Raw genomic sequence first — 24,541 nt, forward strand, 5'->3', positions numbered from 1 at the left:
CGTACCAGGTCTATTAACCCAGTGTATAAACCCAACAGGTAAATTTGAGTGTGCAGGTTTCTGAGTGCTTTAGAGGCTTCTGCAGTGATGCTTGTGGCAGCCTTTACAGTCTTTCCATCTGCAGGGCTAACACATATCTTTAAAGTGGCCTAAGGACTGTTTTGAGCGCTGATCAATCTGTGTGCCTATGCAGTGCATAGCCAGCTTAGAAATACCAAGTTCTGGGCCAGTTGCTTATTTGCTTTCACTTCCAGTACAGAGCTCAGCTGCCAATACTGGTTGACCAGTACTTCAGGATACTTTTAGTATTTCAGTGAAGCGCTCTCCATGGACTACTGCTTCAAGACTATCTCTGTTGTACTTTAGGGTTAGTGTGTGTGTTTCCTCTAATGTTCTTAGTGCAACAGCTCGATGCTTCTTGATCAAGGATCAGAACAAACTGTGTTCAGTGATGAAGTACTACCATTTTGATATTTTTTAAGTTGCAGTGACTATTGCAACCTTTGTATACTTTCACATAGTTTTTGAGCCAACTTTACACATAAATGAGAATGAAAAAAGGACAGAATTTGTACCAGAAGTTTTCAGTGCTGACACCCCAACTATCATTTCTTTCTTCTACTACACTGAAATACATGTGCTCAGGGTTACAAAACAGCAAGGTTCTGAAAAACAATTCCACAGTCTTTCATTGTATTAGTAAGGAAAAGCTTTTATTTAAAAAAAAAAAATACAAAAAAAAAAACAAAACAAAAAACAACAAGCAACCAGCATATTAGAAACACACAGTGAGTCAGCTTTGTTTTGGAGTCATTTATTTCTGCAACAATTCAACAGTCATGAAATTTCTGTGGGAAGAAGTAACTGGTTCTAAGTATAAAACCACAATAAGTATTCTTGTCTTACTGAACTTATTATAGATGTGTTCTTACTGTGGTTATGAGCCTTGATTTCTTGTTTCTTTCAACAATAAGAAGTAATGAAAATGTGCACACTCACTTGAGGTAATAATTTCATGATAATGACAAAAAGATGAAAACTCAGTCCTGTGATACACCTGTAGTCTTAGCAAGACTGTGATTTGTTCTTACGTATTTTTTTTCCTCTGTGACAAATGAAGTTTGAGAAATCATCTGCCTTTTTTAGCAGTTTTCATTTTCCTGTGATCACAATTTTGCGTGTGCATCTGAAATCATCTCCTTTGCTTGATGTAGCACAGTAAAGAAGCTGTTAAAAATATATGCTCAAATCCAAGACCCTAATATCACTTTTAAAAGAAAAAACTTGGGAGATATTTTAAAAATACAACAAAAACTATCATATGCTTGATAGAAAAATGTGTATTTATTAAAGAGATTTTTGTATTGGAGTTCAGCAAAATCTAAACCCAGAACATCACTGTAGTGGATGGTACTCAGACTTATCAGTCAGTAAGTTTGATGAGTTTATTGAAACAGCTGGCAAATCAGCAGGAAAATGCTGATTTTGAAAAACTATTATTTTTCCAGAGAATCAGACTCATTTAGCAGCACTGTTAGAGATGACAAAAACTGCACTAAAATATCATTGAAGTTGATGCAGAATTGAGTAAATCATCAGCTCTGACTCAAGTCTGGCTACAGAGTTATACCTTCTTCTAATGAATCACATGTAGTTCACTATTAGAGGACAGGATCCTTATGTATCTTTATAAACAGAGCAAATATAGTCACTTGAACTACTCTGGTGCAGTTCATTTAGTAAAATACATCTCAGATTTTCAATGTTATTGAAATGATCATATTATTAAAACATTTCATATTCTAACTTTTTAAAAGATCTTTAGCTATATCTTGACAAAAAGATTAGAGATCATGATTTGATTTCTCATCTGAATAGAAAAAAAATTCAATAATCATCATTTTACTAATTCATATGCGTGATATGAAGTACTTGATCTTTTGGTCTTCTGTGTCAGAAGAGATATTACTGCTTTTACTATTATTGCCATCTTAATAAGTTGTCATCCTCCAAGAGAATATCTAAAGATACACATAGAAATTAGTCACTAATTGTAAAGTATTTCTCTGTATAGTGGGTACTGAAACCCACAGTCATATCTACGAAAGGGTCTGGGCAGCTGAAGTCCATTTAGAATGAGTTTCTAAAGGTTCAAAGCAAAATCCTTCTCCCCACTACTAAGATTTAAGCCACGATTCTTCTCATGACTAAATTTTTTTGTGATTTCTGCATGTGGAAAGTTTGAGTTTAGTAGGCTGAGGTGCTGATCTAATACCTACTAAGCCTGCTTGTATACTCATAGAAACAGAAGACTAGAAAGCATCTCAAGAGATAACCCAGGATACATGATTCAGGGTAAAGCAAGACATTTTTTCTTCAGATACAGTTTCTTTTGTATGTTAAAACACACTCAGCATACAAGCACCAGAGAAGTATCCACAGAATCACATATTGGTCTCTCTTACTTTATTCTGGGAAGTCACTTTTAATAACAGTTTCAGCTTAAGTAGACTCCAATGCACAATTTTGGGGACTTTCTTAGAGAACACATCATAGCCGATTCTCTTAAAAGCAGGCTCAAACCTACTCTGCCAAATCTCCTTTCCTTTGCAGATAAGCGTTAGAGATTCACTGAGATTGAAAGAGTGTGAACACACCGCAATATAAGCTTCATGGCTGGTCACTCTGCAAAGTGAAAAAGACTTGCTAACATTTGGACTGATCAAAGATGAGTGCCTGGGACCATTTCTAAAAAAAATAAAGAAATAATTTCTCCTCTGGCTCTGGATGGCAAAATTTTATTTTCCTAAAACAGGCAGGAAAACAAAGGATGTTTGGGGGAGTAAGTCAAAAGAGAAAGGTGAAAGCATCATTTGAAATACTTAGTGATGTGTGTGTATATGTGTGCACATAGATGTGTGTATAACTGATTAATATCACAACAGGATATTTTATAGTAGAATAGGCTTCCCAGTTTCAAGGCAAAGCATGCAGGCTCTCCATTTTCCTCCTCCTTCTACACATAGCTTATTTTGCAGATTAATTCAGACACAAGTCCTGTACTCTTCTCAGCATATGGTCCATGATGATTATTGCTCCTGGCACATGAGAAGCGAAGGGAGAAGAACTTATTGCAGCTTTTCCCTTCCCAGAGTATTGTACACATGTTTGTCACAAGTGGCTGAATGAGGTTACTGCCTTTTGGGTTCTCATAATGACTTCTTGAAATGTTTTAAAATTCATTTTGCATGTATTGCTTTCTAATGAAGTCATGTCACGCATTGTGAAGGAAGCAATAAATAGAACACGAACGGTAATTAATAGAAAATTGTTAGTCAAATTAGTAGATTTTGGAAAAGGCCGTAACCTTTTTTTTCTTATAGTCACGTAGTTAGCCCCTCATAATTTTGATTGTACATTTGAAAGTATGGCATAATAGCATTGAAGGGGGCTTTTTCAACATGCATTGAAATCTTGTTGCCATTTAAAACTGAATCCCCATGGAGTTCATTTGAAATTATTTTACTTTGATAATGGCTTTATTAATGCGGTCTCAGTGGACTTGAAATGAGATTGTTTGACCATTGTAATGTGGTTTTCATAGGCTTGCAGTAAAATAATTTACTCTTGTAATGTGGTTTCCATTAGCTTGCACTAAAATCATTTCCCTCTGGTAATGGGGTTCTCATGGATATTCACTTCAACTGTTTTGCCCTCAAAATGGTACGATGGGCAGCCTTGTGGTAAAGGACTCAGAGTGTAGTGGCATAGTGTGGCTGTTGCTAAATCTGCTGTGTCAGACAAGGTCTCTGATACAAAGATAATACCCAGCAACACATTTTCCCTAGGTTCAGCTGTATTTTTCTTAACTGCCTTTGCTATTTCCTGAGTCTTTTTCAGTTCAACTTAATCAGCACAGCTCTGACTTCATAAATCCCCATCTAAATATTTTTCATGTTTCAATTGTTCCTGATTCTCAAGGAAGAGTTACAAGGGACTTAGTCACAGCTAATTTTCCAGCAGAGGTGATTTCCAGGTCAAATGTTTGAGACTCTAAGGCAATAAGTGGGGAGTCCTTGGCTCTTTGCAAATGAAACAAAATTTTCAAAGCTCTACAGGGTCATCTTCAACTCATAGATGACAGAGGAGAATAGCTGTGTTCTTTGTTATTCATAATGCACCCTGCGTACCAATATCCACTGGAGGGGAATAGAATTGGGATATACCGTTTCTATATCAGTCAGGCATTTGCTCACTGTGGGAAAATTCACACTGGAAATTTCAGACAGATAAGTAGTGATTTTACACCTTTCAGATGCATACAGAGAATCTGAGCTCTTATTTTTCCCTTCCTTCATGCTCAGATACTCTTGGTACCTGTCTTGCAGTCACTAAAATAAATATTTTTCAGCAGTCTTTTGAGAGAATTTATCTTTTTAAAGTTCATTTCCTGCTATGAGGACTGACTCTATTTCTATCAAAATTAGAAGCCAAGTGAAATTATTCCCATCAATGCCAGAAAACATTCAGGAGATTATGTTACTCTTCCATCTATTCTGTGGATGCAGGAGGGCTGAGGACTGTCAATCTGGCACATTTCATGAGTAACAAATTCACACACCATTTTAAAAAAAAAAAAAGTAGTGCAATATTTCACAGTGCTGTAAGCTTTTCAGAATAAGGCCAGCACAGTATAACTTTTAATTAAAAGTAGATTCAGCAGGATGTCTAGAATTTCAGTGATACCAGGGACTTTTGCTCCATTCCTGAACATTGAGGTTTGCAGTCCAATAAGATCCAAAACTGGCTGGAATAAAGTCACATATTGAACCAGATCATTGTATTTGCATGTCTTGTGTTCATAAGTGAGACATAGAAGTCTGAGTCCTGAAATGAGTGTTATAGAACATATTATTATAAGAAAGATATTGTTGTATGTTTAAAGGAAAGGTCTGAAAATACAACAGACTTGTTGGTGAGGGTTTCTACAGGACAACACTTCTATTACAGGTTTGATCCAAATTAGCATTGGGTTCTTTTGTAACTAGAAAAAGCTGATTCATTTATTTCTTTTTATATTCATAAATCCTGCACTGAAGAAAGGAGAAAAGGCTGAGTTTAGAAGCTGATGGTCTGAGGAGGGAAATCTTCTTTGCTGTTAAGCAGATTTCTGTAAATCTCCATAAGCAAATGGAATATGGTGTCTAGATGTCTGAACTAGTGATGGGACTTTTACGATTGTAATGTAAATGATACTGGGCTTGGTTTTGATTGCTTTTAGAATATTTCCTTGTTGGTGGAGAGATGAAAAGGAGTAGGCAGTGTCTTCTTGGAATTAAACACTGAGAGAACTTCAGTTTTGACAAATGTGAAGTTCAATACTGGTTACGGTATTAAGCTAATGACTTGTTTAAATGGATGTTTCACTAATGACTCAATGACTCAATCTTGCATTCACGTCCAGTACAGCATAATTTTGGGTGGGCAGAAGAAAATAAGTTTCCTGCCTCTATATATTCTGATGATGGGAAAATATTTTAGTGATGTTGCAGATCTGCCTAGAAGAAATTTAAGTGAGCTCCTTGAAGTTTCTTTACGCAATAAATGAACAAGATAGTGGGAGGAGTCTTTTGCTTGTAGGGAGGTAATTTGTGTTGTTATGATAAAAGATCCTCTTTCAAGTTTCTGATAATGCAGAATATCCTGGATTGTTGGGCATATATAACAGCACAGCAAGGGAAGCTTGATGAACTGCTGAGGATAACGAAGGGCAGAGAGCTTAAATGGTAGAGATGATTGTCCAGCTTTTAAGGCCAGAGCACATTAAGTAAGTTAATGTGGCTATCTAAGGACACTGAGCATGCTCAGTGACTGGCGATAGATTTTTAAGGACTCGGAGCATGTTTTTGTGCACAGCTCCTTATGCCACATAATCCCTAAAGATGCCATTTAATGCCATCTGGCTTTTGTTGTTATTCTCAGTCAGCACTTCTAGATTGTTGGGTTGTTTTTTTTTTTTTTTTCCCCTCTGTGAAACATATTTCCTTTTCGTTTCAGAGAGATTTTTTTTATTTTTCTCAAAGCTTATCCTGCATACCAATAAATCAAACCATATTTCAAGTGTTTTTGTTGGTTTTTTTTTTTTTATTTTAGCTGTGTCCATAGATCCAATTAGCAAGCATTGTTAGTTAAGTCTTCCCTTTTTCCTCTGATTTTCTTAAACAGTGATTTGTATCTAGCAGTCTAATGGCCACTGACTCCAGAAGGATCTCTGTATGTAACATGCACCTGCTGTAAGAACGGACTTCATAGTATTCCTCTTGCCATTTTGCTTCAAATTGTTTCGTTTTATTTGCTCATTCATTTCCATGTTCTCTGTGTATTCCTTCCTGCCTGCTGGAGCCTAGGAATGATGGTGACCTGGTCTGGAATGAAGGAAGAAGTTGTCTTCAGTCACTTCTGTTGAGGATTGTGGTCAGAGGGCGGAAGCTAACAAAAAGTAGGGGATACTTATTTTGGAGCCTGAATAAGAGCTTAGTGATGTTCCTGGTACCATGTAATTACCAATGACTAGAACAAAATAAGGTGATCGTTATTCCCTGATATTTCCCATTTCGATGCAATTAGATTTTGCTAACTATGTGCTAGCAAAGCTTGCAGTCTAAACCTGAGACCTCTCGACGCCAGAAGAAAACACAAGTTAAAACCTGTCATGAGTCCCTGTCCACACCTTAGTGTCCCATATGCATTCTATTTATTATTTTAGGTCTTGTCTGTTTAGACAAGGGGTAAGGGTCACACCGCAGAGTGTTCCGGAGAATGTGCCTTTGGGTGCTGCTCGTCATGCAATGCAATTGCTTATAAAAAACAGGACTAACATGTAAAGCATTATTAAATACTATTAATTTGCCTAATTTTCATTTTCAGTAACTTTTGCCAGCTATGAACAAAAAAAACATGTAAAATGTGAATATACAGGCAGATGAGGACAGGGTCTGTGCTACAAAGCGTATGAGTAGCTGGAAAGCAGTTGATTTTCCTCTGCACTGGCATGTATTGGAGGAGGGGGTCAATAGGGCACTCGACTCAAATGTGGTGATGAACTGTGGTCTCTGAACTGTTTTTTCGTTTGGTTTTTTATTAATTGGAATCTGCTAATTGAGGAAAGAGATTGCTGTTGCCTGGTAAACTCACAAAAGGCATTTTATTTAAGCATAGATACGTAATGAGGGAGAAAGCCTCACTCACACTTTAACCCCCTCCTCCTCCTGGAGAGTGACATCACATCCCTTTGTCCCCATGTGAGAGGAACGTGGGAGAAGAGGATGTTCCCTGCCATCACCTGCAGAGCCTTTGGAGCAGGAGTGATAACCAGACCACTCACACAAGCTCCACCAGTCAGTAATTACTGAGGAGGAGAGCAAACAGTTTCTCCTGGAGGAGGAAGGCTTTGCCTGACAGTTATCAGAAAACCCCTTACTAATTCGATCTCCACTTTGGATTTACAGATGGTTGAGACTGTTATAAACTATTACCAACCATTCCACTTCTCCTTCATTTCCATGCATTCCTGTTATGTGCCATTTTAAGGCTATTAAAGCTGATCCTTGTAGGAATTAGGATGTTTTCACCCCTTGTCACACAACTCTGTTAAGGGTAACAGATGTATCCTATTTTGTTTTATTCTTTTTCTTCTGATGGGCAAAGTTATTGTTGCTGGGGTCTTGTCTGTCTTCTGTAGTCAAAAACCAAGGACAGCTGAACGATTTCCAGGATGCAGGGAAGTACTGGCCTGAGCTGTTTCTCAGCATCCACTGTCCCGACCTGCATCTGTCAATGAAACACTCTGTGGAGAAACTCCTTTACGGCAACAGTTTCAGATGCATTCATTAGTCGATGCATTCATTAATCAATGCATTGAGTTGTATCAGTCAAGACCGACTAACCTAGATTTTGTATATCGCTCACATGTAAAGAATGCAAAAGCAGATGATCTGCTGATCAGAAATTATTTCATAGAGAACAATTTTAATTATCTAATAAACTTCAGAAAGATGTGAGTTCCTTGACAAAATTTTTGCAAACAGAAACAGAAATTAGGCCTAGATTTTCAACTCTAGTGGGACACTAAAACTAAGGTCCTAATATCCATATTTAGGTATTTGCTTTAAAAAACTTCATTTTTCAATGTGCTCTGCACCCAGTATCTCACTTTGATTTGCATTCCAGAAAATCAAGGTCAAAGCAAAGCCTGACTTTCTTTCATCTTCTGTAGAGTATTTATTACATCAGATGCGTGGTTGCCTCTTGAGGTGTTAGTCCTCCATCGGACAAAGTTTCATCATTTAAGATGTGGGTTTAGTCATCTTAACGTGTATTTTTTAAGATAAGTATTTACCTAATAGGCAGCAATGTGTCATTTACTTTTGAGATTGACTATGCTATATTTAATAACGAGACTAGGAATTATGCCATTAAAAGATTTTGGAAGTGTTGCAATAAGAGCTGAAGAAAGCAATCTGAATTTTTAAGTGTGGTTGACCTTTGGTATGTAGGTGACACCTTATTTACAGCTGCTGTACATGTCCTGTCTGGGCTGACTGTGAGATGTGTGTTGCAGAGGATGAAGTTCAGATACGTTCATTTCAAGTTTCTGCCTGGGAGGAGGGGAAAGGAAGGAGAAGTTGTATTTAACGCTTCAAGGCTTAAGTTAATGTAGAATAAATCAAACCTGAGAAGGTGTTTTAAAACAGAAATCTGGCAATCACAGAAAGAAGAAGGTGCTGGGCCTGGTAACATATTTGTCTTTTTTAAATGCTCACTTTCAAGCATGTTTGGTTTGTAGCCCAGTTTGTATCAGAAGGGATCACATTTTTTTTCCCCATTTCCCTGTTCTACTTTTGTGCTGGTATTGTCTGAATCCCAGAGTGAACAGCAATACATCATCCTGCTTCAACATCTGCTAGAGCCCCCTCTCTTTCTAATCTGCCCAGATCCCCAAAGCCTTTCCCACCTGCTATAGCACCAAATGCTCATTATAGCACACAGCTACGCCCTTCACTGTCCTTTCTCCCCAACTCTCAAGGTTAACATGGAACAATGACTATTATTAAATGGGGGCTTTAACAATGTAAAGGCAGCCTACCTGGGGAAGGGAGTGGGGGGGGAGGAGAGGAAGCTGGGAGGAACTGGGTAACATGCCAGCTTTGCTGGCAACAAAGATCTGTGAGAGAGCTGTGGCCAATTTTCCAGTCGAAACATGACTCACTGAACAGAGATGCACCCGAAATAAATAGCTTCCCTGTTCTGCGCCCAGCAGAAGCAGGAACCACACCCTCCTGTGGTTTTGTGTCAGGGTACTGTGGGTACCTCTCTGAGCTGCTTGGTGGAGCAGCATGGATAAAAATGGCAATTTTGAAGGAGATGATGGCTCTGGGGGTTTTGTTTACTGCTGGCAAACTGAAAATCGTAAGCAATTGGAAGACCTTCCTTTTTCCCACTTTTTAATTTTTTCTTTCCCCTTACTCCCTAGCTTCAAATTACCAACCTGCTCCCTCCGCTTGTATCATCAGGTCCCTTGCCAGTGGAAAGCCTGGCACAGGCACACGTGGCCTGCAGAAGAAAGGAGTGGGAAATGAGGGAACATGGTTTCACACACACTGCTGTGGATGCTGTCCGATTATGGCATAGAAGGTGACTGCCTGCTGGAGAATGGAGGCAGCATAAACACAGAATTCCTTTGCTTTGCTCATATGCTCTCCTAACAAAACTAGAGTGTTTTTTTCTTGAGCTTGTTGGGAGTATGGGGTAGTTCTGGTCTTTTACTGACATAACCTTAACTAAAGGAAGAAAAACGTCTTTGACAGTGTCTTTTGTCCCTTGCAGTCCAGTGCAAGGGTTGGACTGCATCATATCAGAAGGATCGAAGGACACAGAATAATTTCCAGCCTTAATGATTCTGTGAAATTCTATGACTTCACACATGATTTGTGAAGCCTGAGGAGACCACGCATTTCTATGTACATCTCTGAGGCACTTTGCCGAATTTATCGATGCTATCATATCCCACATTAGGCATTTCTGTCTCTAATAGATTTATATAGTAGCAGCCTCCCCCTTTTTGCCTAAACAGCATAGCACAGCATGCCATGTTGAGCAGAGCAAGATTTTGGAACAAACACACCCTGCACTGAGGACATGGGTTGTGTCTGGGCATGTGCTGTGGCAGACAGAGGGACTTGGAAAGGATGGAGAGAAAAGGATGGCTTGTGTTAGCGTTAGCTCCTACTGTCATATGTTAGGCATCCCTGTCGGATGGCAGCATTCCTGGTCTCTAGATGGATGGAAACATGCTGTGTTTCTTCTTTACGACTGTGCTTTTGAGGCCATATCTTTTTAACAAGCTACTTAATGTGCATACCTGTTAGATTTAAGTACTTCATTGATTCACTTACTTTCTTATTCCACTGAACAGGAGAAGTTTCTTAGACAAAGACTGATAAATCCATTTTTAGACAGACCTTATGTAAATAAAACTGCACTGAACACAAATGCACAAAAAAAAATCATGAAAGAAAGGTGTAAAACATATTAAATAAAATCCACTTTTTTCAAAGAAATGTCAAAAATCCGTGCTTTCTGTTTACCACAGTCAAATTTATCAAAGGTAGAGTTATGGGAGTCTGAAAACCACATTTGAGCAGTGTCCTGACATGAAAATTAAAGCAGGCAATCCATACACTTCCTTGAAAACATTTCATCCGTTTTAACATCTGAACTTCTGAAAGCCACACCCAGCTTCCAAGGGTCAACTTTTAAATAAAAACTGCAAAAAGAAACAAGAGCAAATGAAGATTTGGCCTCAGATTGTAAAAGTGAAATCTCACTTGAAATGGATTGTGTTTCTGCTGATGCCATCTGGGGTTAAGTTGTCAGTTTCAAGAGAGCAGAATCATTACTTCCGTATGAGCCAAACCATCACTGTGACTCAGTTCCTCTTAAATGTTCAGCCATGAAGGGAGTCCCACTTCTGGGATAGCTTTGGGGACTTTTTCATTCAGGTTTTTGGTGAATAAAACTGTTTTGTTGAACACATTCTTTATCTCCTGTCAGAACATGGACAAAAACACGCATGTTTTCTCTATCTCTTTATGTATACTTATAAATGAAGGTTATACCTGCCAATCAAAAAAAGGAGGGAAATAACTAAGTACTATTAAAAACCCCCACATAGATTGGTCTGATGACAGCTGTGGGTGGCTATGCTTCAAAGATCCCATAAACATTCTTCAGCTGCATGAAGTTTTACTGCAGTTCGGTGTGGGTGATGGGATGTTTCCATATGCACTTCCTTTTGGTTATTGTCTTCTGGTCATACTTCCTTTATTCTGCTGAGAAGACTACCATTTCCCCTTTCCACCCTCAGATCTGCTTCCTGGCCTCAGTAAGACCACTGGATTGTAGTCTGCAGCAAACCATCTCTCTCCCCACCACCTTCTAAAGACAGGACCACTGCTAAAGACATGATCGCTCACGCAAAAGATACTACGCATTGCTCGGAGACCTCAACACCACAAAGTAAAAAGATACCAGTACCTAGTAAATGAAAGCTGTAAACCTATTTTGCATAACAAGTATTGTGGGATGCTCAAATTACAGGTGCACGTAGCTCATGTCAAGTAATCATTGTACATTTTCACAGGCATTAAAATACAAAACAGGGAATGTGTAGAAAGAGTAAGATCTGGAAAACAACTAGCTGGCATTTAAATGTTTGTGTTGTTTCACTCGGCTGAGGAAGGAAGGAAGGAAGGAAGGAAGGAAGGAAGGAAGGAAGGAAGGAAGGAAGGAAGGAAGACCCCATCCATTACTCACGTGCCTGTGAAAGAAAGAAGAAAAGAGTGAGTATAAAGCCAAAGCAAAGCCTTTGTTCAAAGTCTGTTAGCCTTCCTGGCCATAGCTCCTCAGAGGATGGCTTGGAGATGCAGGTCTGGATTCCTCTGAATACTGTGGGAATTTGGATATATTTCTTAAATTTGCAATTTCATCTCTTTTCTAAAACAAGCAAGCAAAGTAGTATACTTTAAATGACATTAAAGTTGTAACACAAACTGAAATAGCTCAAGAAATGCAAAATTATGGTAATTACGGATGACCTTGACACTCCCTGTCCTTTAATCACACCGTCTTGCCTCCTCCCTCTACCTAAACCAGGAGTTAAGATCTGAGTCACTCTTCACTTTGAAAGCCTTGTATTTAAACCTCCTCCTGTTTGCACCATGCTTTCACGTCTCTGAAACATTGTGGTTCAAATGTTCCAGGACTCATTCCAAAAGCCAAGGGTCCTCAGTGTGCAGACTCCACTCTCACTGACTCAGACATCCCAGTACAATGGTGTGTGCATGCATACCAGTAAGAGTGTGCACTCACTTTTATTTCTGCAGGCACGGCATCAGCCCTGAGGTTTGAAACAGATCCAGTGAGCCATTGGATCAGTGCTCACAGATTCCCCCCGTACCCCTGGAGGATCTTACTTTACACTTAATTCCACATGCATACACATGCATTGACTCAAGCTTCAGAAAAGGCAGAGTACTCAAAAACCTGAAGGCACTAGAAGGCACTGGTAGAGTTTAGGCACCTTATGCACATTGAATTAAATCCTCTTCAACTCATATAGAGATGTTATGCTACTGACTTAATGCCATGATCGCTTTTCTTTTTTTGATATGAATTCTACCTCACTTAGTAGATCTGGGGAAAGATGCTTATTTAATGATGAGACTCCATTTTGTTTTTCTCCTATACTGCATGTGTCCTTATGCTTCCCTCACTTCCCACAATTCAGAGTTGTGCCTGCTGCACAAAGTTCATACTTTCTAGCTGTGCCTCCACTGAAACAGAGCTTCTACATGTAGCAGCTTCCTGAAGTTTGCTGTAGTGGTGCAGACTTCCTCGCCTCTACCCCAAACTTACTCCTCCGTCTCCAAGCTTTTGAAGTCCAGTGCCTTCCCACTCTCGTTTTCCAAATGCTTTTATTTCATCACATAGTCAGTCACAATTTCCACTGTGGAAGCCCAACCACTCTTCTTCTTAGCACCATCTGGTCATGCACTAAAGCAAAAGCTTCTAAAATTCCACTTGCACTAGCTCCATAAACCTCGTTAAACTCTTACAACTTACTGGAAATGTGAGCAGAAATCCTCATTATCCATCCCTACAGAGCTTTATAATGTGCTAATCCTATCAAGCCTGCTTTTAGACACAGACCTAGAATCCTGAAGGAAGTAAGACCTTGCAGCCATGGCCATTGATCCTGGGGGACAGTCTTGTAGCATTTTTCCCAGCTCAATAGGTGGGCTATGTTCTGGAAGTGTTCAGGTAGTGTGCCTGAACCCAAGCAAGGTTACAGCAACCTGTTCTTACATTTATGCAATGCAGAACAATTTGCGTATGAGAAAAATCATATATTTATCTTGTTTAGCTTTGTGGGATTTTTGTCAGACTCACAAACAGGACTTTTGGCGTTCTGTGTTATTGGAAATTTCCCAAACACCCGTAACAAAACCTCCATCAGTTTAATAAATTTATCAGCTTTTTCTCAGTCTGTGTTAAGTCTGTGTTTGTCTAATGTAGTTATTTTCTACTTATTAAAATCAATAAATCTGCTACTTTGAAGATAAAGGCACACTTCTTGTGAAGCCTACTGTACATTGTCTTCTAACGCTGCATCCTGTCCACTGCACTCAATGGCAGAGTGGCAAACCAAACTGATAATTAACATGCCTTCATCAAACCATTTCCAAAGTTGTCTTCTAAACAATAATCCAGGGGAGCTATGTGTCTTTCTATTTTCTGCCAGGATAAAGTATGCATCTAGGAACTTTATTGTATTCTCCTCTTAGGTATAAATAGACTCCTCATAAGTGGCATGTGCAGTACTCACTTATTCCTGGCTTTGCAGCAGATGAATTTAGACTTCTTAGGTAGAATGTTTACTCTTGTAATTTTATGTTAGTCACTTAAAATTGTCGGTTCTCTGTTTATCTTTAGATCTGACAACATCTCTGCCTTTATTACTTGTTTCACCTGTAAATATTTGAGTTGTCATTGTCTTGTATAATATTTTATTTTTCCCATTATGACAAATTACTATTTTACTCTAAGCACATCTCTGCTGATCCAACAAAATCCAGGTTTCTAGGAACATAACTCTTCACACGTTTGAGTGCCTGTGGCCTTAATAGGTTTTCTTCCCCTTGTATCCACGCTGCAAGCCAGACCCAAGCTATGCCAAGATTTGCTTGTGGATACAAAAGGCGTGGTATTAGTAATGTCATGGAAGTGACACAAATGGCTGCTTTGCTTTCAAGTGTACTCAGATAAGTAGATTATAACATGTTCTGTGCATTTTAGCCCAGTTCCCATTTTTAACTACAGAAATGCTTGGGTATGTTGAAAACACGAGGAGATCAATTTTTTTACTTTTGAGAGAATTATCCTGCCTCCTATTCAGCAGGCTCTCTGTTAACACACTGTACTTCTTTCTTCTGTCTGACTTTATTTTTGCCCTCTCTCCCCCTCTGGCTTTCAGCTTGTCCTTTTCCTTCCTTTTGATTTTGTGCTCAAACCTTTTTCTTTTTCTTCCCTCCGAAAGCAGGCCTGGCCTTTCCCCCCTTCTTAGCTTAAGGCTTAGTCTTTTTCTTCCCTTTGGCACTAGGCATAACCTTCTGTTTCTGTGTTCTTTATGTTGTTTGACTTTCTCTGCCTGACTTCCCACAACTTCTAATTCAGGTTTTTCCGGAGGGGGGGGGGGACAGGGTGGGGGAGTGTTGTTTAAATGATTGCCTTTCCTGAAGAGATGGGCCATCATCTTCTGCATCACCATGTCCTATCAGATGCTCTGTGCAGCTCTGGTGACAGACCTTGTATCCAGTCTTTCTCATTGACCTGTCTTGCAGCTACCTTTGCGACTGGCAGAGCGTTGGCTGCAGCTATGACAGATCCTCGGGAAGAGAGGAAGGAGCCTGGTTCTTTCCCCACATGCTGACCCTTACACATCCAAGTTATCCTGCATATGCATGTGATGGCAGTAAACACCCAGTGTCTCAGTGTCCTGTAAAGGTCCTTCTGATCAGATTAGTCATTTCTATCTCATAGCCTGTGGCATACCTTAGGGTATTTACTCAGTATCTCTTCTTCTTACTAAGAAATGATGTGGCTGCATGCAGAAAAAAATGACCATTTGTCATATATCAGCAAAGTTAGGGATTATGGAAAATATTAAAGCTGTTGTCTTTGAAAAATAGCATCTGTTACTTTGTAATTTTGTTTTTCAAATACATTCCTGTGTGTCCCCATGACTTTAAAGCAGGTTTCTTTCTTTCCCTCTGCTGTTGAGGAGAAGGCGTGATGTCTAGCACCTGGGTGACACCTTCACCTCCTTGGTGGAGTTTTGCAGCCCTGGCCTCGAGCCCTATTGTCCTGGTGTTTGCACCCAGCAGTGTCCTCTTCTCTTTGGGAGGTCTCTTTGCCCATCCCCTGCCCAGCCTTCGTGTGAGGATCACTCTGACAGCTCTGTCCAGAGACTTGGGTCTCTCTTTAACCTCTTCCCCTTTAATTCTTGGCTGGGTAGCATAGCCAGTTATGGATCTTCTCCTGTGTTTTGCATGAGGGGAAGTAACTCATTGCTCAGCTGTACAGAAAGTTTCACTTGTTCTTTTCTCATCTCTTCCCCTGCAGATCCATGCAGCTCGTTAGCATCTTGACCAAAGGACATGAGCCTGAAGCTGAGGGGCACATTTATCAAGGGTAATGCAATCACAGTGCGCTGTGTGTGATAAAGGAAGTAGAAATAACAAAGAAAAGTGCAGATTTCGTCAAGGGCACTGATCCTGAGTGCTGACTCAAGAGAAATGATGAAAACTAATGTTCATTAGAGAGCGATGGTCAGACATGGAGCCATGGCTGTGTTGAAGGGAAGTTGCAGCTGAAAAAAAAAATTGTCTGGCTGGAATTACAATGTACAAAGGAATGGAAAAACACTTACTAGTCTGTGAGAACTAATGCTATGCAAATTAATTCAATTCAGCATTAACTTCATGCAGATCCATCTGCATAACATGTTGCAGGCATTTTAGAGGTGCTGTAGCTGTTCCAGATTGCTGAACAAGAACCCATAACTTTAGAAATATTGACCAAAGTCAGGATTTCAAAAGGCTAATGTTGCTAGCCTCACCAGCATCCTCATGCTGCTCCTGTTCTTCCAGCCTTGGAGTCACAGTATCCTGCAAAGGCTCTGCTTGGCTTGTGAATTCACTGGGCTTTTTCTGCATCTCTCTTGAGGATATTTAACTTAATTTCTTGAGTTTGGTGTGTCTATAAAATTCCCCTTTAGAGATACAAACTTCTTCCATGTGATTTTACGTGGTCTGTGCCAAAATAGATTGTCAGAGCAAACCTCAGCCTATTTCTCCCCTGAGCGTATAATTTTTCGTATGCAAATAGAGATGCTTGTGTTTATTTTAAAATATACTTTATAATTATTTTTACTCTATTCCCTTCCCTCCCTCCCCCCCCTAAAAAAAAAAAATAGAAAGCAATCAAAAAGAAAGCAGCCAGTTAGGAAAATGTTTAATTGAATGTAATAACATTTTTACCAGCATCAGAATAGGGTCTGCACAAAAAAATTTGAAGCATCGGCACTTCTACAGGATAGATTGACAATTGTCTCAATCTTCATTCACCTTATGTGCATGGCTGTCAGTATCTGAGAAGCACCAGTTTAGTGCAGTGGGAAGTGAGCAAGGAATCAATGCCAGAATTTTCAAGTTTAGGGAAAAATATGAGAAATAATATCACTTCGCATAGATGTCATTCACTCTGCTGTGCTGCCTAAATTCAGTATCTAAATAAGAAAGAAAAACAAAAAAGCTCCAACCATTCGTGAGATGCAGTTGAGCTATCTTTCACAAAGGAGTCAGGCAGGGAAGGTCAATAGAGTTACTGCCTCCACTGTGAGGCTGCCCTAAGTTATGTTCACAGAAACAGCCCTTCTGCTACCTAAACAGGTCGAATAAATGAAAAAGGCAGCCCAAATCATTCTTTACCACCATCTGCCTCCATGTACAAAGAAGTTCTGAAGCCATTTCTACTGGTGAAATGGCTCCATCCACACTCTCTCAGGCAAGAGAAGTCTCAATTTCAGTTGTCCCACATAGCCAGAGACACCCCAAAGCCTGACAGCCCTCTCAGCTCTGCCTACAAAAGGCATACTTTGCAGACCACAATCACACCAAAGGCAATACCACCCCAGTAGAAACCACTTCATCATCATCTTTTGGGTTCATGCCAAGGCACACCAAAATCCCCAGACTGAACTCACTCTTCATCACGCAACTGTAAATCAAGAGGAACTTCTCTGCCATGAACTTTTCTTACAAAATTACGACATGGGTCAGGTCCCAGCTGCCTGCTCAGCTTAATGCAGTCCAGACATCTGATATGTGTTTTACATGAGAAGAATACTGCATCCGATGCACCAAAATTAAAAAAAGCTGAGAGTAAACCTACAGGTATCACCAAGGAAAAACTGCAAAAATAAACAGCTGCTGAGAAATAGCTGAGAAAATCTGGCCAGAGTTTCTTACTGAGAGCAAAATGGTCTACAAAGGTGAAGCAAATTGTGGGGACCCACACTGTGCTCCACATGAAGGGAAAACCTGCGAAGATGTGCTTCATATTGTCCCTTCCAAGACGTCTAAAATAACTCAGAAAATGACTTTGTTCTTCAAAACCAAGACAAAGCAAAAAACTTTACGTGTTTTCAGTCTTTCATGAATACTAGCTAAAATTATCATGCAAAATATACCATGAATGCAGGTTTGTAAGGAGTCCTTAACCTTTTTTTTTTTTTTTTTAATGATGACAAATCACTATTGCTGTGGTAGAATTACGATAACAGCTGCTCTAGGTAAAATTACCAAAATGCACTGTGCTTTTAGCAACCATCTCTTGTGAATTGTGACTCTTTTACCATGACATGGCTGTGGGAAAGAAAAAAAAAAAAAAAAAAAGAAAAATAGACAAATACTTTGAAAATTGGGTTCAAAGCTTCCTCATGTAGCTACATGCAAAACATGACAGAACAGCTGCAGAAAACTACCTGAATTTCATCTCAGTCATCCTGCACATCATTGCTTGCATTTTGTGTGTTTTGCTTGTTTGTGGGGTTTTTTTAATTATTACATATGATAGAGGCCCTGATAATGTGGGTTGTTGAAAGCAATGGGGAAGAAAGAGAGTATTGTTTAGTTTGAATGAGGCTTGTGATAGCTGAGCCTTTATGAAATGGGAAATTATCTTTAATTGACATCTGGGAGGGCTCTAAAGCTTAGGGCACCTTTATTTATGAGTTACAGCAATATCTGACTGAGCAATCAGGTCTTTACATAATTTAACATAACTCACTCTTAGTTGGATGCATGATAAGCCACGTGCCAGAAGTGTGTAACAGTAGAAGGGATAGAAATGCTTCTCCTTTTCCTAGGAGAAATTCATTCCAAAACTGTCTGTCCTCTGTGCACTTTATCTCTTCTGGCCAGGCCGACTTCACGTAGACCGTCTAGTAACTGCTGGTAAACCAGAGAAGCTCCCAGTTTAAAGCCATTTAAAGAGTGGAACAAGAGTGAAATAATTCACACTCCATGTACCGTAAAACTAACAAAGAGATAGTGAAAACACTCCATTCATTGCAGCTGACATCCTTTTTATCAGGTAGGCTGTATAAGCAAATACGGTGTTTAGCTGTCAAGTCTGCTGTCATGACTGCTCCAGAATTGGTGTGGTTTAGTATATTTTAGTACGCATTCATTTCAAGGTACAGCATACAGTTAAGAAATGCACTTCTGGCGCCAGCGTCTGATTATGGCAAGACGGGCTGACCACTGGGAAATTGCTGAGCTCACAGGGAGAGGAGCCGGGCTGAGCGATGCCAGAGCCAAGTTTGCAGACAGACACTGCACCAGCACACCTTGTAATGACAGATCTGCAATGCTCTGTGCTCAGGATGCTCCTCGGAGAGATGGTGTGTTTTCCTAAGGAAAAAGGAGTGCGTGTTTTCAAGGGTCTGTTTATGACTCCTCTCTGCTATCCTATTTTTAAATTCTCTGGTGAGTCTGTGTGGGTTGTCTGTGTGTGTAAATTGCCCTTCTAACTTTCTATCTTGCTACACCTCTTTGGGTTATTTCTTTTTCTCTCCCTTTCTCTGTCTTCTCCCCTCTCACTCCCCCCTTGCCCCACCCCTAAAAAAAAAAAAAAAGATTGAAATCCTAACCACAATGTAAAACAAATAAAAATGACACAAAAAATCAGTTTCATACTTAGTGGTCAATTGACTGCCAAAATTCTCTTCAGAGTGACCATTATGTAAAGCAGGTATAAGTCAGACACCTTAAAAATAGTGACATTTTGGTCACGGTACACAGTCGATTAGTCTGTGGGGGAGCAGGGGTTGTGGGTCAAAAATGTCTTTCAGCCCCTTGTGAACGTTTTTCTCTGCACACAAATGTTCACTTCCCCCTCTCTTCCAGTTTCAAGCAGCCTGTTTATTCAAGGTAAAAAAAAAAAAGTAAAAAGAGTACAAGACTTGCTAAAAAGTAAAACAATTTGGAGAGGGTGTCAGAGGATAACCATGACAACTTAGGAAGAAATAATGAAGAAAAGAAGCCCAGACCCTGAGAATCTAATGTTTATCTCTGAAACCCGAAAAAAACCAGCAACTGAAATGAACAGTGCTCTGCTGTGGGGACCTGGCCTGAGTAAGACATGACATGTTTGTAGAGACAGGAGGCCCTATGAGTATGACAAAGTTCTGCAATAACAAGGAGTGGTATAATTTAACTGTAGGAAGCTTTGTTAGAGTTAGGGCAGAGATGTAAATATGTCCCTGAATTCTGGGGCAGAAATCTTTGCCTAATTTTCTGCTTATGTGGTAACTAAGAAGAATATTTTATACACTGTGCAGACGTGTGAAAAACAACAATAAAGCCTGTCACATCCATTTGGATATTGTTTCTCTGAACAATAAAGGTCATTGAGGTTGGCTTTTTTCCTGCATGATTCAAAAGGTTCTGCCAAAATTGGTGGGCTGCAGCCAGAGCCACGGTTAGGCTGAGCACAAGATGTTTGTCCCCCACCCTTTTAGGGTCGTACTTTCCTCAATCCACTTATAACATTAAAACACCTTTCTCAAAATTTCCTTTTTGCTGTTTGTTTTGTGGTCACCTGCCTTTCTAAGGTGACACTCCTGAGAGCATACCATCACCTCATTTTGAATCAATGTATTCTCTCAGTTTGGCTAAAGCAGCTGGTGATCCAGGACTATTAAAGAAAGAATAAAAATACTATGGATGAAGACCTTATAAAAGCTAAATTCTCCATACCTGTAAGAAATTTGACAGAGTAGCCTGGCTCTTAAAGCATAGTGCAATAACAGGAACATCCTCTTTACCAGTTCACCCCAGGATGTGTGGCCTCCAATAGGACAGTTATCTCATTTTGGGCTTATTTCTGCATATGTAAATCAGAATACACTTTGACTAACATACGTTGTTGAGAGGACAGGACATCAATGTCGGTATGGCAATTTGTAAGGCACTGAAGGGACAGAGTCCTGTCTGTGCCATTTCCCTCTGGGTGATGTAAGGAAAGTCAAGATCTAAAATATGCTACTTTGTTTCTCTATTTGTCAAGGGAAGCCAAACTTTCAAAACATCATTTATAAATCTTCGCTATCTCTGTGTGAAAGATGCTCAACAAGATCTTGTTAATAAAAATGAGTTTTGGGAAAGTTAGATTATTGAACTAGGGCTGTGCAAAATTCACACTGAATTTGATACATGCAAATTTAGTCTTCATTTTCAGTGCACAAAGGGTTGAACAAATCTCAAATGTAATTGAAACAACCTCGTGTCACCAGCACCCACGTCTTTAGGTTTCTTAGTCTCCTTCAGAAGTTTCCTCTGCAAGGGAAGGTCCTCTGTTAGCCCCAGCCTCCCCTGTTTGACCCTTTTCTAAACTTGTGCTCTCTGTCTATTAAAGATTTTCTTCTGATACCCAATTAAATGCTTTACAATTAAAAGATTTTCGGAATCTCAACAGGTCATTGAGGCGCAGCTCTTGAAAAGGGTTTAGTTGTTTTGCTTTTATTGCTTAACTGCTTTAAAGGGTACTTTAACATGCAGCTTGATACTTTAGGGATCCAGACCTTGGTGCGTAACTCTACAATCTTCAACAGCAGCACGACGCCTGATTTTTAATGGTATGTTGCACGTAGACTAATGGACTACATAAAGTGCTCCAATTCATACAAATTCCTTGCTTATTCTGAAATTTCAAAGCTAGATTTTTTTTATGCCTCTCCAATGTTGACTATTCTGCGTTTTATTTTAAATAACAAGGATTTTATTTTTAATAATGGAAATCTTAGTTATTTAATTTGGAAGTCACAATCTTTATTTTTCACAACAGATGCTCTGTGAATTGTATGAACTTGTGAATTTCAAAGCTTCTCAGAAGAATTCAGAAGCACAGCTAAAACTTGTAAAATTTAATGGAATGAAAGTGAAAATATCCCCGAGTCTTGACATCTAATTGCTCTAAACCTAATTAGGTAAAAAATGCCAGGCATCTTTTTCTCCACTTGTTTTCAAAGCTATAAGGTTTCATTGGTAGTGCAAACACAAGTCATTGATGTTATATAAAAAATGTAACCTCAGGATGGTATCTAAAAAGGCTTGTCCGAAATATAAAATAAAATGAAAATTCCACCACCTGCAGGGAACATTGCCATCAACTAATGTGGAGTGATGTAGGAACAACAGTTTACAACTCAGTTAAACCTCAAGGTCTGATCCAGAGCTGTTGCTGGGAATTGCACAGCAAGTTCTGGTATTTTTTTGTGCATAGCCTCTTCCCCTCCTAACACCTTTCGTGCATTGGAGTTCACCCCTTTCTTGAACCAGCTCAATAGTGTTGAAACATTTTCTTAATGAAACAGATGCCGTGTAGTTTTGTGTGCACCTTTCATCATTTTTGTAATGTGTTTTCTTGAAGCAACATGGTGCTGCTTCTGCGGCCCCTTCTGCTCCTAGCACTGTATTGTACTTCTCTGGGGAAGAGATCTTAGGTCTTTGTGTTTACTTTCAGCCTCAGCAGGGACTGCAAATGCCATCTCTCTTTGCAGGATCTCAGAGTGTGCAGGAAAGTGGGTAGGAAGAGATGTGGTGAAGCAGAAGTGCAGGGTACAAGTCAATGTGGGACTACTGTTTTCCTAAAACCCAGCTGAAGCAAGAAATGGGGCTCCTGCAACCTGATTTTAAGCCTTGTGTTGTCACCTTTAATACCTAAGTTGCTACATCAACCCCTACAGAATCTTTTTATTTATTCCTTTTTTTGTTTTATTATTTCTGCAGTGAGCTTTGCTCTTCATTCTTCTGGCTGTCGCAAAGGCTGTCTGAATTCCCATGTCTGCAGGCTCACTTTCTGCTTGCTGTGGGAAGAGCTATTGCCACTGCCATGCACACAGCTGCCACGGTGACAAATACCATGAGGACCACATCTCCTGTTACGCCAAGCCTTAGAAGGGATGCACTGGAACAAATGCTGTGTTTGACTGTCAGATTCTCAGATGTGTCACATATTTCTTTGGAGCTTGGGGCTGTTGCAACAGCTGTTTGTAAACACTGCAAATCCAGCATTAGACTAGGGGAGGAGAATTTTTTTGACTTCTGGCTTCCTGAACCATACTTAAAAATGTTGCAAATACACTGGCATTTCTGCTGTTGATCTAAATAGCAACTAGTACTGGTTTTCAGCTGCGCAGGCCAGTGGGCAGGCTCCGTCCCCGCATCCTCCTATCGTGTGACTCATCAGCAAGTCTGAGAATGTACATCAGGCTGCGGCTCCAGCAGGAAAACACAGCAAACAAACAGCTAGAGGAGCATTTGGGAGCTGGAAGGGATTTGATCATATTTAATCTGATGCTAAAAATGAAATTAAAAAATATATTGCCAAAATTGGTGAGATGCATTCCAGTGGGGTATGCTAGGCAGTGAAAGACAAGCTGCTTCTGATTCACAGAGGTTCATTTGGTAAAGTGTAAGCATGTGAACAGGGCTCAAGTGATGTAATTTAAAAATTACATTGGCAATAGTGTTGAAGAGGCATACATTAACTCACAGCCCTGTGCTGGCTGTTCTGCAGTCTGCAGGCTTCTCCTTTAGTCTCCAGGCAGTAAAAATTATACAAAATTGGATCCACAAAGTGTCAGAGGGTGAGCATGGTCTTGCTTGGGAAACGCTCTTTTCCCACTGCGTAAATGAGGGAGAACAGGCAGGAATCAAAAATGCCCCTTTTTCCTCTTCTGAGACATGCTTTGACTCATGTAAAATGATGTTGATTTTTAACTCATACCCAAAACAGGCTTGAGAGACAGTCCTCTGGATTTGTGTTTGCAAACAAACATACCAACCCTATCCCTTTAACGTTTTAAAGTTTAGAAGGATTTTTCTCAGTGGTATCTCAATGATAAGGTTGCAATTACTGTCCAGTCTGACAGCAGAAAAGTTTTAAAGTATAAGCAGAGATGGCAGCTGCTATGATAACCTTATTTTGCCCCAGAGAGGTAAGAAGGTCTCAACTTCATGTTGTAAATTGAAAGCTTTCCTTCAGTGTTATTTTCCTGGGCCTGCTAGTGCCTTACAAGCATGTAATATGGGAAAACAATTCAGCATCTCCAGTAGCAAGCCAATATTTTCAGAGTGGCAAATCAGACATTAAAATATGTTATTACATAGGCACCTAAATAAATAGTTTTGGGTTTAGAGAAAAAATAAAGGTAGGAGGTCAGCTACTGAGAAAATGATTACAATAACAAAGATCATATTTTCTGTCAGAAAAAATGGGTCAAAGGTTTTAAAATGGTCTCAGTAACCCACGTTAGACCCACGACAGAAGCAGGGACAGAGTCTGGAGCCTTAGCTCACACAATGTAAACTTTATAACCTGTTTCATTTACCAAGGAAGAACTGTTAAAAGCTACCTGTAGCGAATAACTAATAACATAATTTTGGAGTTGTCTTGTGCAGGGACAGGATTTGTACACAACAATCCTTTCCAACTCAGAACACTATGATTCTATGAATCTAAAGAAAACTCTGATTGGTTTGTGAACATGGCTGAAACTTTGGTTCGCTACAACCTGGAAATCACTCAGGCATCTTTTGCATTGAGCCAGCCTTTGGAAATTTTGTAATTTCTTGTAAGGACTCCCTGGGTGAAAGTTTTTGCTCTTTGGGAAACCTGAGGTGTTTTGCTTCCTTATTTAAAAGCTTGTGGAAAACTGGTCATGCAGATTTCATCAGCACATTGACATGAAGGAAAAAAGGCTAGCACTTAAAAGCACGGCATTAGGCTGAACCGTCCTCAGGCTTTCCAGTAACATGCACCTTGCTGAAAACAGCAGGTCAGGTCTACCTTTTAC

Source organism: Cuculus canorus, chromosome Z (genome assembly GCF_017976375.1).
Source record: "Cuculus canorus isolate bCucCan1 chromosome Z, bCucCan1.pri, whole genome shotgun sequence".
NCBI classification, from domain to species: Eukaryota; Metazoa; Chordata; class Aves; order Cuculiformes; family Cuculidae; genus Cuculus; species Cuculus canorus.